Below are 20091 nucleotides of genomic sequence, written 5' to 3' on the forward strand. Positions count from 1 at the left end.
CTCTGATGGCTGTAGGACTATGCCAGTTTTTACCAGAGTAGGGAAATGAGAGCTCTTTCCAGCACCTCCTCTTTCTAAAGGTTTGCCTTTCCCCAGTTCCACTCGTGTGAATTATCACACATTACTGGACATTTCTGTGGCAAGGCTGGGGCAGTTTTCTGTAACAGAAGAGGTTCTAGAACACAAATGGATACCTTGAATTTATTTGCTGCTCCTTTTGGCTGCTTCACTTGCGTATTTCTAGGTAACCTGTAAGTCTTACTGTGGATATCAGTGCTGCCATGACAGTATCTGTATGCTAGAAATCAGATCTGAGACAAAAACTTTTACTGCCTTTGTCAAATTATATGGATTTATGGATTATCAAACAAAATGTCAATACTTGGACTTGTAGAAATTTCTGATTTCCTCTAGGTGTTTACCTCCTTGAGGAATACCTGCAGAGTGAGCAAAAACTCCCAGATGTTAACCCAGACTCTGCTCAAGCCCCTGCACAGGGCAGCAACTGCTGCGCTCCCTTCCTGAGGGTGTGGTTCTGGTGCAGCCAGGGCACCACACTGTGCCCTGTGCTCCTGCAGGAGGGAATGCCAGCAGCACCAATGCAGTGGGAGCCAGGCAGGGTTTCTCTGGTGAGGGAAGAGCAGGAGTTTTAGGGAGTTGAGGATCTTTGAGAAAACAGAGACTTCTCATTTCAGGAACAAGCATGGACATAGCCCATATGTGCTGGTTTGCTATTTCAGTGAAGTCTTCTTTGTTCTTACAGCCTTTTAGCCCTGATCTGTCCGCACTCCCAAATCTTGAACTCTAAAGTCCTGAATAATCTTTCTAAAGTCCTTGGTTATTGGAGACTGTCCTCTGAGAGATGCCCCAATGGCAAGGAAGGGAAGCAGAAAGTGTGTGGCTTTAGGTGAAGGCAGAGCATGTGTGGTCCAGTGCACAGACCAAAGCACAGCATTGTGAGGTGTACTCCAGCCTTCATCATGCCAGGAAATATCAGGGTTGCCCCTGTGGACAGGAGGTGGGAAATTACATGCCACTGCCCCCTTCATGGCCTGTCAAAGTCTGGACAAGCATGGGCAACAGGACAGTGAATGCCTAAATGTCCTTCAGATGAAGAGCTGCCTGTGATCAAGTCCTTTTGATCAAGCTTAACAGTGTTTGTTGAGCTGATTTGCATGCACCCCATAAATGTAGGAAATGAACCTCCACTACCAAAAGGTATTTTTGCTTGAAACTTGACACCAAGTGAAAGGGAAGAGAAAAAAAGTGAGTATATATGTAACTTCCTCCCACTAGTCTAAAAATTGCACTGGCAATCTTACAGTTGGCAAAAGACAGCAACGGATGCGACTGTATTTTTGCATTCCTATAAATTTAGAATGATTGGTCTAATTTAGGAGTTTACAAGCAGTTCCCTCATTTACATCAGATCTCAATACCTCATGCTTCTTTCCATTCCCTACTTCACTCCCTCAGTGCATGGACTATCTTCCTGCTCTCCGTTCTCCTCTGGCCATCCTGAAGTCATTCAACTGCCAACATGAGGAAAATATTTACTGTCTTTATAGATGCGTTTGCATGCAAGCTGATATGTAGAAAGAATGAAGAGGTCTGGCCAAGGGAGTGATCAGCACATCCTCTATGGAACACCAGCATCGTGAACCACTGGCAGAGTCGGCCCAGAACACAGTCCTGGCCATTAGTGAGTTTGGGGGAATCAGGCAAAAGATGATTTACCATTAGTTTTAGATTCTAACAAAGAAAAGGAAAATTGCTCCAAAACTGTCCATACCCTTGACAGCTTCAGGGATGACATCTGACAGTTGTAATTTCCAGGCTGGTTGGATTTGCTCCCTTGCAAAAGACCTCTGTGATAGATAGGTTCCCAGGCTACTGTGGGTGTAACCCACCCTTGTGCTTAGAGCCGTTAACATGTGTGGCTGTGTCCTGTGACCGGCAGTGCTGCTGTGCTGACAGGAGGGCTGCTGGGGAGTCCAAACTGCAGGGGCAGGAGGATGCAAGCCAGCACTGGATGCTGGGACAAACCCCACTGCATTGTCCTGGATCCCACGTTGCTCCCAGACCAGACCAACTGCTGTATTTGTGGAACAATGGGAGCCCTGGGGACAATGTCATCTCCTGTTTGGAAACTGCTCTTGGATATTTGTCCCCCCTGGCATTAGCAGGGCTGCTATGGTTTCCAGACAAATGGACATTTTCATATGCCCCATATGGGGCTTGTAGAATTTTGATCACTCCTAGCCAGATGACCACTGGGTTGACTCCCCTTATTTACCTCTCTGAAACAAAAATAAATTCTGGTTGTTTCTTCTTTTAAGACAGGCACAGCTTCTCAATTTTTTAAATTTTTTTTTTTTTTTAGTTGCTGTTGGGATTTTTTTTTTGGGAAATTTCTAAAAATAGGTCAGAATTCAGTCTTCACATAGTAGGAGGTTTGGAAAAACTCTAGTTGCACCAAGCACAATTCTCTTCTTCACTCTTCATCCCATGAGCATTCCGTTGACTGTGTCGAGAAATCAAATGCTGATCAACCAACCACACCTTGTCCAGTTCTGGAGCCCCACCAGGCCCTACTAAGTGCACTTGAAAGACCCACCAGTGCTGGCATAGATCAGACACATCCAGCCGTCTTCAGAAGCGGCACCGTGTCACAGTGCATCACCTTGAAATGTGTGTGAAAGTCTGCACCTCACACATGTGGGGGTGTTGGCAGGCTCCCTCGCTGTTGCCAAAATCTCTGCAGGAGGGTGCTTGTTCTTCTAGCTCTAACAAAGCAAGCAGAAAATATTTCCTTTCCCTTCCTTCTGGCACTGCTGGAGGCTTCACAGTTAAGTTTCTGCTGCATTCATTCTTTCTCAAAAGAGGCTGGAAGTATGGAGGACATGCTGTATAGAGAAAACTGGAGGTAGGAGTAGTTTCATCTTCTCCCAGGACTTATGAAAATTTTGAAGCTGGACCCACAGATGAACATTACAGTTTTCTTTAAAGTCCTGAGCACCCCACTGACATAGCTGCAGATCTGTGGGGAAATCCAGCTTTGGATCCAGTTCAGGAAGACAATGTGCAAGACATGGGCTCGTCTCACTCCCAGAGAGATACTTCCTCTGTTCACAGTTCCCTCTGAGCAGCGTGAAGTGAAACTCCCGTTTTCCCCCTGCAGTGCCTGCTCTGTTTCTGGGCTTCCATGCAAAACTTGTCTCTAGTGAATATGTTACAGTTGCTTGGGAAGGTTTATGTAGCCAGATCAGATGGAGAAATTGGCACAGGCAGCAGGGAGCAAAAGAAGACAAGACAAGCTATAGACGGAATGTCTACTGGGAGATTAAATCAAATAAGGGAATTTATTTATGAAGGCAATCATCACAATCATCACAGTATGTAAGAGAAGATTGAATTCTGAAGTCCTTATAAAGGAAAGAGGTGTTAGCAGCTCTCACTACAGAAAGAAAAGGGACAGGAGATCCCTGTCATAGTTTGGACTTGAAGACTCGGTCTAAATCCGTTCCTAATTGATATAAACCCTCTGAGGCTGAAGAATCATTGCATTGCTGGGAGATGACAGACTGTAGCCTTTTGCTTTCCTTTCTATGTGCTTCTTAGGGCTTGCTAGGATATGTTTTGTTATCCCTTGAGCATGCTCTTGCCCTGCATTTATCAATGTCATTGCCACATTGAAGTTGCTACAGTCGGCTTTAGCAGCAGGAATAGACAGGAGCCAGCACTGCTGTTTGCTCCTGCTCAGCCTGGAGACAGGGATACTGCACCAGGTGGTGTCAGAGGCATGTGCACACACCAGAGTGAGCTGGCCCCCAGATTCAGCAGGACTGAGTCTGGGGTGGAAGAGAACAGGGCAAAGGCACCAAATTCTGACTGTTCCCAAGCTCACAGAATTGTGTTGATGTCAGTGCTAATTAAGATTTTCCAAGGCCAGTTTTAGCTTTGATTACCAGCTGACAGGTATGTACTATTCCCCTTCTGGGATCTGTAGCTCCCTGCAAATCATCAAACTGTCTTCAGTCAGCTTTGGACCAGAGGAGTTTTGCCAGAGGCATCCTGCATCTGTTGCATCGTATACAGTACATTAAAAACATCTTTAATGCTCTTTATAAAGAAACCACAGTTGTTAGAGAGTCCTGAATGCTCAGCCCTCATGTAATTCCTTGCTGTGGAGTTATTTGCCTGTGTTACCCCCCTGTTGCTTTGAGACATGGTAGTACATAAGGCAGCTAATCATTTAAAGCTATATTCATCCTTCCTCTTGGAAAGCAATAGTGGCAGATACATAATGACACACTGGATCGAGGGGGGTTTGTTCAGTCCCATCTGTATTTTATCGAGTGGGAAATGCAGAGGGAATGTCTTTGTTCATTTGTCTTATTCAAACATGCCTATCACAGCCTCTTGATGTCCATACAATGATCAGGCAGGGGGGAGGGTGATGAAATTAGAGAGGAACAAATTGGTGACAGCCATCACAAGAGACAGCCCCTGCCAGTGCCTGATGGAGAGCTGCAGAGCCTGTTCCTCAGGGAAGGGCCACAAAGCGAGGCCTCTCTGGATGTGGGTGACTTACACTGCAGTGCCCAGAGTGACACGGGAGGGGAAGCGTGTGGCACATGCTGGGAAACACGGCTGCTCTACGCCTGTATTTTAAGTGGATGTAAAGGGAAGGTTTCAAACCACGTAGTTTATAAAACCCTAAAATGGGTATCAGTAGATGCTCTTGTCAGACATTCATGTCAGCAGCCTCTTTTCCTTTCTTAATCTAGGAGTTTTTCAAAACAGATATAATTTTGGTAATTGGTAGGACTTTCCCATGTGACATAGTATTTTAGGATTTATTAAACATTGCAGCATCTTGAGACTCCATCAGGAAATGCAGTTGAGACTTCCCCTCCCATCCAGAGCTGCAAACTGTGTGAAAGGAGCTGGTTTTTGGAAAGGCTGCAAAGAGCCAGTGTCCAGTGTGGTGGGCTGGAGTGAGGCTGGGCTGTTATTGCTGCACTAGTGCTCAGCAAGATCTCCTGAAGAGCCAGGCTTTACCACCACTGTTTGGCATTTCAAGCAGGACTCAGGACACAGCAGAGAGGTCCTTGTCCTGCCTCTCACCAGCGCAGAGCAGAGTGGTCGTGCTTAGACTCAGCACAGTGATTACTGCTCCCATGGCTCCCCATCACTTGTTTTATTTTGAAAATTATGTTCAATGCTTTGACTAGTTTCATTGTCATTTGCAAAATATATGAAATTTTCCTGGATACACCAGGTGTCATGTTTAACATCCTGCTGCATGTTTTGATGCTATAAAAACAGAGCAGTCCCATACCAGCAGCAGATGATGCATTGACAGCAACAAATTGAAATGTTTCAACATTTTATACCCAGGGAAATTCATGAAGACGGTCTTTTCACTTTCACTCAGAATGACATCTCAGTTTCAAAAGTGAAAATTTCTCACAAAGTGAAATTTTACCTTACCATCATCCAGGTCTGCCCCTTTATTTATACAAGTTGTGAAAGCAGAAAGGCCACTTCTCTTTGTATCTCTCAAGCTTTAACAAAAGCAATAAGGTGCCCAGACATCACTGGAAGAACCATAAATGTCTTTGACAGACAGGCAGTGTTTCACTCATAAACCTGGTCTTGTGCCAAACCTTAATGTGAAAGCATGAGAATCTCAAGAAGGAATGGCATTAATTGGTATTTCCTGCATAGTCTGAAATCTCAGCATCTCCCCAAACTATGAAAGTGAGCAGACCATTCATACTGTTTGACATAAATAAAATATTGATGGGAAATGAATTTAAAAATGGCATCTTGCAAGTCAGATTGTTGAAAATCTACCCTTAAATTCATATTTTCAGCACGGCAAAACCTTAAAATGTTTTCTTACTTTTGTAGTTCAAATTTAATAAGGCTTTTAATCAGAATCTATTCCATTTATCTGAATCAGGAGGAAAGGAGGAACTAAGCTCATATTTTAGTCATTTGTAAAAGAAGAAGTCGTAAAAATATTTTTCCTGACTTTATCTGCTGGGTAAGCAGAACAAAAGAAAAAGAATTGTTTCCTGGAGCTCCTGTGGTCACACAAGTTTTAGAAACAGGCTGCTCTGATATCACAGGAATATTCTTTAGATTTTCTTTTTCAATCTGATCTATTCCCATTGTTTTAATTGATGTGATCAAGAAGTGTGTGGCATGGCAGCAGCTTGGCTGAGATAAGAGTAGATTTGAAAGCTCTTCTACACAATCAGAATTTCTTATTTGTACTGACCTAGCCTGAGCCTGTCCCAGAAGGAGATTTTTTCCCCTAGAAGTTCTAATATTTCCTTCCACCCGGACGGTAAAATCATGTGAGGAACTACTTTCCAAAGCCCAGGCACAGTATTCAAACATACAGTGTTCAGAGCCATATCTGAGTGTCTTGAAACACCAGCAGTATTTCCATCCAGAGAGGGAAGAGATTCAGGGAGTGAGTTCATTTCCATTGCTGGTGGAGATCAGAGGCCCCGAGTTTCGTACATCAGTTTTCACAAGCTTAATTTTACTGACTTTCTTGCGGTTATTCCTGATTTACGACAACAGGAGATTAAAATGAGGCTTAGGGAGGATAGCTTCCTGCTGAAATCCCCAAAGAGACCAGATCTTGCATTATTTCACATCAGAGTAAACGATTCCTTTGGACAAAAGAAGCCCATGAAAGAGATAAATATCCGTCCAAATGCTAAGACAGATGGGTTCCTTCAGAGCTTCCTTACTAATCAAATACATCAGTGCCCCCTTCAGTAATGTGATGGGCCATTTAATGTGGGTTATATTTCATGGGGACTGGGGAAGAGGGTCCAGGAGCAGCCTCCCTGTCGATGGGGATGGCCATCCTGATGACCTGGAGAGCTGCTCCATGCAGGTATTCTGTACCAGGAGTTTGTCTTCTTTCCTTCCTTCCTTCCCATCAAGTCCTGGCATGGCTGTACAGACAGACAAGAGAGTGAGAATCCACTGCAGGAAGAACAAGTTAACAGTAGAGAAACTGTCAGGAGTCAGACATTTGTGGTTAAGACACAGAGAGGGTGAAAATCTGGTATGTGCCATTTGCAGAGATGCTTTATTTTGGAGAACAAATAGAAAAAAGACATTTCAGGCCTTTGCAGAAAAAGCCAGAACAAGTGAATAGACCTTGGCAGTACAGTTCCCCCCCCAAAACGAACAATGGAAAGTAACAAGGGCCTCAGGACACTATTAAGAATTAAAAATAACATCTAGCAGAGCTGAACCTGGCACTCTCCTGGCATTTGGCACATGCAGCTCCCCAGCAGCCGAAGGGTGCAGCGCCACCCTGCAAACCTACACTGGTCAGAGCCCTTGGCTGAGGGGGTGAGCTGTGGGAGCTGAGCAACATGAGGCAGAAATTATGTTAGCAAGTACAATCTTGGGATAATAATTCATACTGATGGGCAAAAAGTGAATTTTCCATCCTGTGCTTCCAATACTTTTCTTCCGTGTTCTCTTCAGGATGGATTAGAGCTTGTTTGAAGCTTTTTCATGAAAAACAATGCAAACACAAGTATCCATTCATAAGGTTTGGATGAAGGTGGGGTCTTCTTAGACATACTCTGAGCAAGAAGTCTGGATCAACCTTCTCTGGTCCCAGAGAAGGCTTTAGCTTCTGGCCATTCTCAAGAGAGAACACCCACCCCAGTTTTGACCTTCTGAGACAAGACAAACTTCTAATTAAGCTGTTACCAAATCCCTCAGATGATTTAGGATATGGCAAACAATTATTTTTCTGGCAAGAAAAGATTACACAAGAAAAATCTTACCCTGCTGTCATGACCTGATGAAGAGATGACCATATGAGAGCTGTCTAGAGCTCATGCTGCCTCAGAAGCTGCTCATCCCCTGGGATGTGCTCATATTGGATGTGCCATCTGGAGTGCTCATACTCCTGCAATACTGCCAGAGTCTATTTGACCCCTGACAAACCAGTCAGACACCAGGTCTTCTTCTGCACCTTTGTAGCATCTTCTGCACCTTCAGACTCTCTGTCACCAGCTTTACCACAGTCCTCATGGCCTTCAGGCCTGGCAGTCTGGCACTTGTAATACAATTTGTTTAAGACTGTAAGACTGACAGCAGCCAAAAACGCCCTGTCTCCCCCACCCTGGCACTGAGCACACCCCGAGTGGGCTCTCCAATTGCCATCCCCCAGCAGTGGGTGCTGCCCCTTGGGATGCCTCCTCTGGCACCCAGCTGCCGAACAAAGGGGCAGTAGTATGACAGGCACCGAGATGCTGCAGCAGGCAGACTGTCATCTGGATCTACTTTGTTAGGGAAAACCACTTAGTTTACAAATATTTGTATTTAAATTCTTTTCTGCCCACTTAATTCAAGCCTGTGCTGCAAAAAAGAAAGGAAACCTTCCTTAGAGAAAAGCAAAACACAAAGGCGAGGTGGAGGGAACTGCTCATTCACTAATACCACATTTTCCAGTGGAAATAATTGTCTCTCTTCATGTTTGACAGTAATCTGCAGTCCCAAAATAAACAGGGCTCCTCTCAATTTTGCTTCAGGGTATTTCCCATCTGTCAGAGGGGAGCAGGAGATCGCAGACAGCTGTGGCAGAGGTGCAGCCTGCTCGACTTTGTACCCCTCACTTTCACCTCAGAGGATTATGGAGGAAAAGGCTTAACATCTTCTGTTGGCCATCAGGGCAGACACACAGATTGCTCCCTCATTAGCCAGTGGAAAGCCAGGATTGGGAAGGGAAGGGAAAAGCAATAAGCTTTGGATAGTAGTACAGCCCTCTGAAGGAGCAATGTGGGCTGAAATGCAAATCATCGAAACATACACGGGACCGTGTGGTCCTTCAGCACAGGGGCTGACCTGATGAAGGGTTCATCTGTTCTGGCCCCTCTGAGATCTGCATAATGGATGCTCAGGAAAGGACACACAAGGCAGATTTCAAGCACGTATTTCCAGACTTCCAGCAATTTAATATCCTTGTGTTTAATAGCTCTAAATTATTTTTTCCCCTTTAATTCAGCCTCTAGTAAGTACATTATTTATATCCAAACATCCTGTGACAAAGAATTCCATGGCTTAACTCTAGGCTGGATGAAGAAATACCTCTTGGTGTTTTGATCCTGTCAATAGCTTTTTTTTTTTCTAAGTCTCTTCCATTCTAGAAATGGAAGATTTGGAGACTAACCCAGGCCAATCATTATTGTTTTTAGCCCTTGTCCTATGTTCCCTCGGACTTCTCTTTTCAGTGATGGAGGACACAACATTTCATAGCAGAGTCTGTAGGTGACTTACTTGGTGGGAAGTCAGGGGGCTCAGTCAGGGGACCCCAGTTTAGTACATACACAGATCATACTGGCTTACACACACTGTAATTTTGGGGTTTGTCTTCACTGTTGTTTTCCTTATTTAAATTTAAAAGTAACTTTGAACAGAAAGTAAATAGATGCATTTCCACGATGTGAAGAAATTCAAAAGTTACCACCTTTCTTTCTTTTTTGTTGTTTGTTTGTTTGTTTGTTTTTTTGTTTACTGGTTTGCGTTTGTGTTTTGGGGTTTGTTTTTCGGTTGGGCTTTTTTTGAGGCTGGTGACAAAATCTGTTTAGTGAAAAGGACTTCATCTCCAAGTAATGGCACTTCTCCCTGCAAGATGAACTGGTTCTAAGACTGTGGTCAAAGCTTGGCTTTCACCAGACTAGCCGTCAGGGGATACACAACAGGCAGAAGGAAATAATCATGCAGTCCCAAAGGGTTCCTTAACACATGGAGGCTCAGACAAGGCGATCAGGTTTTGGGAATAATGACTGGGAGAATGTTGGCAGGGAAGGAGATGCTGACATCTGCAGCATGTGGCTGACAGACCAGAGACAATTCAGGTCCAGCAAAGAGCAAAAGGCTTCCTATAAACATAAAATAAAATCTGTGAAGGCAAGGAAAGGATTCCACTCTCAGGCTCTCTGGGGATCTTCTCAAGAGAGCACTCAAGACCTTTCCAGATTTTGAGCTGTTGTTTGATATTTGATGTAAAACTAAAGGTACCAAACTCTTTCAGAAAGCATTAGGAGAAGCAAAGACTTGTCATTTATTGCCTGAATGCATCAGGACAGGGTTAACTGGGAAGAAACATTGTACCTACAAAGAAGGGGAAACCTTCCCTAAGAAGGTTTTTGTGACAGTCCTGCACTGTTGGATTTGATCTCCTGAGAATACGTATGAGCTGCCTGCAGCTATTGTGGGGCCTTGGGCTGTCAGCAAGACCTGGAGAAAAAGGTTAGCTTGCTGAAGGCTTAATTCTTCCTTTCTTCTACAGGGAGAAGAAATCACCAAAGAAAAAATGGATATTCAAGTCAGATAGGGGAGGCCTGCAGATAGGCAGCATCCCAACAAACTGCTGAAGGGTTCTCATTTCTGAATCCAGCCAGGAAAGTGGAGATTTTTTTGCCACTTTAAAATGCCTCCTTTCCTGTGGCCTTCAGAAACAGTGGCCTATCAGGGGTGATGGATGGGTACCATATAGGACAAGAGGCTCAGCAGTAAAGGGGAAGCCTAGAGGAACCTTGTGGCTTCAGTCAGAATTTCCTCCTACATTTGGCTCAATGCAAAGTCACAATCAGATAAAAGAGATGAGAAAGAGACAGCAAATGAGCAAGGTTTCTGGATCACAGTTTACCCACCCTTAGGGACAGCTGTTAGTTAACACTAGTTATAACCCCAGTGTTGTGGTAAATACTTCAGCAGCTTCTTGCAGAGGGTACAGACTGCCTGCAGTAACTACAGGAGCCTTAACAGTGCCATCACAGAGCTGCAGCTACAGCTGAGTGGAAAGCTTGGGATGTTTTTAACATTAAAAATGTAAAATTTTCATCTGAATTGTTGTTAGTATTGAAAATATTTATCTTTTTTCTGGCTTATGTGTTTATCACTGCATTACCTAATGAGAGCTGCACTGTGAGTTCTTCATGTCCACACTCAGCTCTACAGATGGGATATCCCTCTACTCTGAGATGAGACTACAGATTCCATGATGCCTTTACAGAAAGCTTTGATGATGAGTAACTGAAAATGCTGACTCTGAAATGTGAAGAGGGACTTTTGATAGCTCAATAAAGTTCCTATTGCAATTTTTACTTTAGGAAAAATGCCTTATTTTTGGCTGAAAATCCAAAACTTCATTTGTTCAGACATTTTCCTTTCTAAAGAGAATTTGATATCGTGCAGAAATGCACGGGCAAGAATTTTAAGGAAGGCTAGTGTTCGTTAGAAAATAAACTAATATAAGGAAGAAAAAAAATAAAAACACAGAAGCCTTTCTGTAAGCAAGCAGAGGTTTTCTGTGCACACACACATGAAAAAAACCAAAACCCTTTATAAAATATTTCCCTATTTGAGCAATGTTATATTTTGACAGTTGTAATTATAATGGCCTGCAGCCTTTGACTTTTCCTTCATGGAGCCTTTGCTGCTAATGCAGAACTGATTTAGGGTCTGGGGTCCCTTCCAGCAGCTGACTCCTATTAGATCTTGTTTCCGGCAGTAGGAGTGAGTCATAAATGACCAGGTAGCCCAAGACAGGCAGGAGGAAGCCTCTCAATGCACAACTCGAGCACAGAGAGGAATGGTAACTTAGGTCAGCTCAAGGAGAAACAAGAGCACAAGGTACTGTCTTGGTTTTCCAAAGTCCAGTGGATGTAGATGACTTGGGCTTTATAAGACAGGTTTGATGGAAGTAGCTGGCACCCCTCTGACTTGAAGCCTTCTGAGATCAATTTGCTTTTTGATTCTGGATAGAGTCCCTGTTACGAGTCCTGCTTTGTGCCCTGTGTTGCTGGTGTAGGAACACGTGGCAGTGGGAATGGCAGTCACACCATGTCTCCTGCAGTATTTGGTTTCACTTTCCCTCCTCTGCTTTTGCTTAGACAGCACCCCACACCCCAATACACACACACACACCCACACACACACGTGAGCCCTCTTTGGGTAGCATGGGAGTTCCTGATGCTGTTGCCATGCATCAGGCAGAGGAAGGAAGATGAACTGAGTAAAGATCATAGGTGCCTGCCCTCTTTGCAAATGGTGTTTGACCTGAGCCTTTAGTGCTGAGCTCTGCCCCTGACTGATGGCAGGAGCCTGGGAGCACTCTGGCCTCAGGATCTGTCATGCCCATCCCTCTCAGATAAGCTGGTTGCTGACATTTCCTCACCGTGGCTCAGGAAAAGGAGGTTTCCGTACCCTCTTGGGCTGAAGCGTTTCAGACTTTAATGACTCGAGTCTGTGGAACAGAAGCAATAAAGATGTGGGAGAGAAGGAGGGGAAGCAAACTCTCTCTCAAAGGTACCAAAGTGTGTAACACCTCGTAAAGCAGTGGGAACTGGAGCTCAGAAAGTTATTGGAATCAAGACTTTCATCTCCTGTCAATAAAGCGTTATCAGCACCGAGCCCAATTTTCAGCTCTTAATTCCAGATGTGCACATTGGAACTTCATGCCTCTTCTCATGCTGAAACCTGCAGTTAAGTTCAGGCCCCAGGGCAGATGGAAGGTAAACTAGAAGAGTCCTTTCCACTTGTGTCCAAATTCCGGAGTGTTAGAGTATGCCCAAGATTTAATCCCTACTTTCCTAGGTTCCAGTCAGGACAAAGGGCTGTGACCTTGCAATGTTCCCTTGATGAGAGAGAACTACATGGCTGAATTAATAGGAAAGGCCATGAGCTATGGCTTCTTTCAGGTCTAGAAAGAGAGAAACCATTCAATTTCCTGGACAATCTGAAGCCTTTCAGATGGAAAAATTATTTGAACAAAGGTAACTGGCCACATCTTCTCTCCAGAGGGATCATAGTACAGACAGAATTGAAACCATACATTTACATAATATTGTGGCATAGTCCAGAAGAGGTGAGGACAACACCTCACAGTCTTTTCTGCCTTTTATTCTTGCTTCCATTGCCTGTTGGTGGAAACAAAGCCAGGCCAACTGGAAGGCTGTCCTGCTCTTCCCTTCAAAACTCATCCTGCAGCTCAGTCCTGAGAAGCCAAATGTCAAAAACCATAAAACTTTCAGAGCTGAAAGTTTCATGCCAGAAGGTGGCAAATATTGTCACCATTGGACTACAGGTGAGGACCATGAGGATGGGAATAATCTGGTACTGTTCAGCTGGGATAATGGAGGTTGTATCTAATCCCCACCGCTTCTGAAAGTAGCAATTTACTGCCTGATTTTTTCACCAGTAGTTGGCTATGTTGCTCCATGAGGGTTAGCTGTGTTCTCACAGCAGCAAGAAGGATACCCCACCTGCTTATGCCCTGCCTTACTTTAGAGAGAGGGTCTGAGAGATGTGCAACTCAGGTGGGAATCGTGCAATGTTCATTGATAATAATGACATTGACATGTTCATTGACAAAATATGCCATTTTGATGTCTTCACTGTGCAAAACATGCCCATCACCTCTGCCTCTGGAGACCTCAGGGCACGCTTTGGCTCTCTACTGACTGTGCTTTGAGATCTGTGCTTGAAGTCACAACAAAAGCAGACAAAATCTCAGTGGGCCAAGGATAAGAGTAGCACAAGGCACTTCTGGCAGCCACCTTACATGATAAGATAATTAAATGTAGTAGCTTTTGGGGTAAATGAAAAAGTAGTACTTTTTTCTTGTGGTCTCAATTATATATTTGCCAAGGAACAATCAGAGAACAAGCAGCTCCCTTCAGTGGCAGACAGCCACATTTTTAGAATCAAGCACATAGGGTGTTGAAGATATTCCTGCGCAAAATCCATCCGAAAATTCTCAGGGAATAGAGAAAAAAGGCAAAGGGAGAAAGGATAAGAAGGAGAAAATGACAGAGAAATTCCTCTTGTGATTTGCAGTAAGTCTTCATGTTCAAAGTGAAAGCAATAGAAACACTAAACATTTTATAGTGCAGCTTCATTTGTTTAGGCTTCCCTACTGAGCATTAAATTTTATGGTGCTTTAAAGAGTGCCTGATAGTTTTGTAAAGCCCTGCATTAAACACACGCATACACACACATGTGCATGCGCACACGCAGCTTTAACAACCTCAGCATCCTGTAGTGGCCCAGTACATTCTAATTTTACACTGTGAACTTAATGCAAGGCATCAGAAAACACCTTGCCAGGAGAGAAGTGTTTGATGTTGGAAAGGAGTGAGGAGCAGATGGAGAGAGTTTGGAAGGAGGCAAACAAGGGCCAATGGAGCCTTGTTCTCGGCAGCCTCATGGGAGCCCGTTCTCATCAGTGAAGCAGCCAGCCTTGTGTGTGTTATCCACACACATGGGAGGTTTGTCTTTCCCTGGGTTGTCATCACATGGGTGTGCCTTGCAGCCAGTCCTCCCCACGCAAACAGAGGTTTGTGCTGGTTTGCAGTGAGCAGCGTGGAAGGCGCAGTTGTGCAGCAAAGCATGGGGCACACAGAGAGCACCAGGTGGGGAGCATGCTCTTTTGACAGGCTATCAGATAGATGAACACATTATCTGGACACCAAGGAGACTCACAGGAGCTGGCCTGGCTTCCCCTGCACCCAGATGTATTTTGGATTTATTGGAAGGAACTAGCACCCTTCAAAGGATTTCCTTTCATGTGCCCCACACCACACACCCTCCATACCTTCTGCCAAAGTTGTGATGGACTTCTCATGTGATGAGACAGAGTAATGAGGGAGGTCTTAAGCAGGTCTGAGGCTCCAAAAACTTCAAGGATATGCTTCAGAAGGCACTGAAGAACTGTGCTTCCTTGGAAACACCTAATCCCCTTCAGATGAGAAGCTCCAACCTGTGTGACCCCAGAGCCATGAATCACCCACAAAAGGCTTGACTCTCAGCATGCTTAATTGTCAGCTTAGCAGTGGAAAAAGGGCTTTCTTTATGGTTTTCACTCAGGAGCATTCTGTCTGCTTAGGATTTCAGAGGAAGACCATTTATCAACAACTTTTTCTACTCCAGCTTCGCTCTATGACACTCTGAGTTTCTGACTGTGACAAGAAGGTGAATGTCAAGCTGTGGGTACAGATAATGCCATGCTGCCAATCATGGGTTGTTTCTTGAACTCCAGTTCTCCCAGAAAACTCTGACAAATGGGAAGGTGTTGGTCCAAGCAAGCAGAGTTGCTCTTTTTCACAGTACTGTTGTACATGTTTCTAAGAAGAAAGAGACATGGAAATGCCTGCTGTGAGAACCAAGTGTTTTTTTCTGGCTCTAGCTGCAGGTTACCACTGCCTTGTGAAGTTGCAGTTAAGAAGCAGCACTTCACACTCTGTGCCCCATGGTGGTTACACAGCAATTCATATAGCATTGTGTGTATTACATCTGTGGTCTTCTGCACATACTGCTGTGGTCTTCTTCTGCCATACTCAGCAACAGTGAAGAATTGACAGCAGAGCCTTATGCACCTGCTGTACAAGACCATGGAGGGCTGTGGCCACCAATCTGGCCAGGGGATGGCTCACCCTGAAGCCCAATACGTGGGGGGGAAGCATAGGTGTAGACAGTCCATGTGCTGCCATATGGACATCTTCTGATGTAGCAAGGGGTGGGACAGGGGAGAACGGCACAGGAGTGAACTGGGAGCATGTTTTTCTTTCTTGTTTTGCTTCACAAGTTATATAACCACTTCACTAAGATCACAGGCTGGCCCTCTTACACACACACCAATGCTCAGATGCATTGTAGCTTTTTATACTCCATTCCTCAATGCCAGCATCTACCAACTAGCCTTACCAAGCCAGCCCGGGAGTCCAGGCTCTTCATCCCTCCTGTGTTTGGCTCCTTCAAAAGGCAACCAGAGCATTTTAATGCAGTTTCAGGTGTGCATTGTGCCCAGCCAAGATACCAGCTGCTCTTCAAATCTGCCACCAGAAATCACTTGAATTTTTAACAAAACAAGCAACATGACAGTGAATTCAGGGAGGGATTTTCTTCCTCAAACACATCCTAATGAGAAGAACCCAAAGACTCTATGAAGGTCATGTTCCCTGAAAGCCATGGGCTTTAGGCAAGGACAGTCAAGGGATTTGCAAATTAATTTCCTTGGCTGTGCTTGCAACTTAAGAAGTTAAAGGTGAAATTTAAATAGCAGAGAAGATGGGTTATATAGATTTAGAACATGCATGTTCTGTATTTTGTAATACAACATTTGCTGTATTTAGGGGAGATTTCCAATAGCCCAGTAAAAGTACATTATACCTAGTTTCTAGTGACTGAATTATCTTTGATTTTAGTTGTGTAGTAACAGTAAAACAGCAGTATGTCCAAATTAGCCATTAAAAGTTGTATTTTGAGCACCAAGAGAGAGAGATCTCACACAGAAGGAGTCATGCTGCAGTGACACAGTGTGGGAGTGTGCCTTATCACCCTTTCCCCATGCAGTATGACTCGGACTGAACTGGCATTGGTGTGCTGGTTGGATCCTAACTCTAGGGAAAAGCAGATTTTGAAACCAGGACCAAGCAAACTAGGATCAAGACCTGGGTTATGAGCGAGGAGAAATTAAGCCAGGCTAATTAGCCCTGGGGTCTACCTCCGGTGTAAAACTGTCTCTACACAAACAAAACAATTCAGCCTCACTGAGCAATCAGCCTGAGCCCCATGTCCATGCCACAGCATGGGAAAGCACATATCCTGGGTCAGTCCTGGCTCTCACAACAAGCCTACAGCAAAGATCATGCCTCTCAAGAATCCCATTTGGCTGCTCCCCTTCCAGACTTTACTGTCTTTGGGAACCCACCACAGGCCAGTACAAATTATGCAGATAGGAAACTTTTAGAAACATGCCTCTAATTATTCAGGTACCTGGTCAAGAGTCTCATACTTTTACTTGTGGTACAAATGACTTCTCTTTTTCTTGGGGCCCTCTCCTTTTCTTCTTTCTCTATTTTTATTTCTTAGTCTTTCCTGTGAAAGAGAACTGGGGGGGCTGTTTAAACACCATTAAAGCCAACTACTTCTCACAAAATATATGCTTGCAGGAATAACCCCATTGCACTGGGGACAAATAGATCCTGGTCCCAGAGCTGTCATCACAACCAGATGCTTTGTACTGTGTCTCTGAATGGATTCGTCCCAAGGTGAATACGGTAATGCTTTAAAGTATTGCATTTGTTAAGTATTCTGTCAGGAGTGTAAATCAGAACAGGTCAGCATCATTTCTGCTGGACAGGCAGGATCCTAGCCGGGTCCTAGGGCCTCACGAATGGCAGTCATGGGGACTGAACATCATACCACATCCCCTCCTTGTTGGTGAGGAAGAGCTCAAGCCCAGCTCATGGGAAAGTGTTCCCCTGCTAGTGCTCGTGAGCCGTGCTGGGATCATGAATCCAGATATACAAACAAAGGTAAGGGCTGCAATCCTACTAGTGAGGGCAGAAACAAAGCAAAACGAAACAAAGGCCATGGGATTACTAGCATAATGTCTTTTCTAGATAGTTCCTCAAGGCCAACTTGTACAAATTTAGTCATCCCTTGAAGGACAGAATCTACTTCTTGTGAGCTTGTGCTTCTGGAAACCAAAGCAGCATGGGCACCCAAGTATTTCAAGTCTGGCAAAGCCAGTCTGTGCCTAAACTTCCCCACATCATTTAAAGCTCAGGATGTGGCTGCTGGGCACTACCAGAAAGAAAGCCACAAAATCTGAACTCTCCCCAAGTTTGGGAGTATTCAGATCCCTGCATTCACTTCAGTTTCCTCTCTGGCTTTGTCTGGGAATGTTTGTGCCAGCAACCTACAGAAGAAAATGAAGTCCATTGCACACAGATGCTTGGCCAGCTCTCAGTAATGAAACACGTCTTTATCGTCCACAATTTTTGATTTAAGGAAGGGGCAAAACTGCCCACAGTGTGCAGAGAAAATAAAATATATAAAAAAAAGAAGCAAGCCTCAGTGCTTAGGTTGTGAAATGCAGCTTCCTCGGGACAATAAAGACGTGTTTCATTATGGAAAGTGGCCGACCATCTGTGTGTTTTTGCCTCGTATCCCTCAGATCTGGGAAGTAACAAGGCCAGTTTTGCACTCACTTCGCTGACTGTAACTGTGCTGACGTGTCTGACTTTGTAAACATTGCCAGCATTTTTGCAGGGAAGAGCACATGCCTCCCACTCCTCTGGGCACGCTCCTCCCGAGGGGCGCGTGGAGCCCTACCGCTTCCCGTCCTGCGGGCAGAGACATTTGGCATGTCATCTGTCTGTTATGAGCTGCTCTGAAGGACTGTTCCCTGTGTGACTGGCAGCCTCTGGCACAGCTGAAATCATCTCGGAGGAGTAACACACATTCTGTTTGCAGGGCGAGGCGTGACACCCTACCTTGGGACGAAGCAATGCTAGACAGACGGTGCTGTGCCTCCATGCATGCTGCTCCACTGTTTGCTCTGCTCAGGCTGGTTTTCAAGCAAAGGCTTTCTGGACAGATGTAGGTGGAGCTGGATGCTTCCTGTCTGTACACAGTGTATGGCAATGGCAGCAAAGGTGACCTGGTTGCCCCCTGTCCCCCAGGCACTGCTGCCTGGTCATTGCCTGGCCCTTGCCTCGCTTGCTGACACTGCCCAGCAAGGCTTCTGCTTGAAGTGAGACTTTCTGGGCTGTGGATGCTTCTGCCTGCTGCCCTGGGAAGCCTTTGCTTGGCTGCTTGTGCTAAGGAGTAGAGTAAAAGGACTCCACATAGGAAAATATTGTGCTGCCCTCTCAAATGCTGCTTTTTCATATCAGCCACCGGCCCTGACCTGTGGGGACTTGCTGGAAAAGAATCAATGTCCCCACCATGATCTCCAGCCAGAGCCATGAATTCTTAGCCAGACAGAACTTGTGTGGTTGCAGCAATGGGCAGGGTGGTGCCAGAGAAGGGTGCCATGGGAAGGGATGGGAAGGCTGATTTTTGAGTGAAGACTGGGATGAAATGGAGGGTGAGGTGTCCCAGGGCTGGCTCCATTTTGGGATCAGGTTATTCTTGACATGGAAGATTTCACCTCTCATATCTCACCTGTTGGAGTCCAAACCATTAGGCAGATCATTGGCTTTTACATTTTTAAGCATATCCTTTTATGTTCCTGGCTCACTGTGCAGTCCATATGCCCATCTATCTCTGATACTTCTTATGGCTAACCAAGTGCCAAGGGTGCCACTGGTTAGGCAAATACTGTTCCAGTTTCAGAAGAGACAGAGCTCTGGGAAGAGTAACAGTTTATACCTACCCAACATGATTGAAGATGTACCAAAATCCACTCAGTCTGCTCCAAAAGCCATCAAAGACAGCATAATGACTCCAGCTGTGACCACCAGCCTTCAGATCAGGTCCTAAATGAAGCCATGTGAACTATATGCGGTCAGAAGAAAGAGAGCTCTAAGTGCATAATGTGGCAAAGATATGACATTTTCTAAACAGCAGGTGAACTTATTTAAAAAAAGAGAGGAGAGGAGAGGAGAGGAGAGGAGAGGAGAGGAGAGGAGAGGAGAGGAGAGGAGAGGAGAGGAGAGGAGAGGAGAGGAGAGGAGAGGAGAGGAGAGGAGAGGAGAGGAGAGGAGAGGAGAGGAGAGGAGAGGAGAGGAGAGGAGAGGAGAGGAGAGGAGAGGAGAGGAGAGGAGAGGAGAGGAGAGGAGAGGAGAGGAGAGGAGAGGAGAGGAGAGGAGAGGAGAGGAGAGGAGAGGAGAGGAGAGGAGAGGAGAGGAGAGGAGAGGAGAGGAGAGGAGAGGAGAGGAGAGGAGAGGAGAGGAGAGGAGAGGAGAGGAGAGGAGAGGAGAGGAGAGGAGAGGAGAGGAGAGGAGAGGAGAGGAGAGGAGAGGAGAGGAGAGGAGAGGAGAGGAGAGGAGAGGAGAGGAGAGGAGAGGAGAGGAGAGAATAGGCTTCTTCTGTGTCTGTTCTGAATGGCTCAAAAAGGGCCATTCAGCACCAGGAGCCCTCACTTCTAAACATGACACAAGGAGCTGATATTGGTGTTTACACAGTCATTTTAGGGAAGAAAGAGAGTTTAATTTCAACAGCACCCCACCTACAAGTGTGCCTGGATATCATTATTGGCAGGTGCATGTAATCACAAAAACACCAATCAAATAATAAAAA

Source organism: Cyanistes caeruleus, chromosome 6 (genome assembly GCF_971803275.1).
Source record: "Cyanistes caeruleus chromosome 6, bCyaCae1.hap1.1, whole genome shotgun sequence".
In the NCBI taxonomy this organism is placed as follows: Eukaryota; Metazoa; Chordata; class Aves; order Passeriformes; family Paridae; genus Cyanistes; species Cyanistes caeruleus.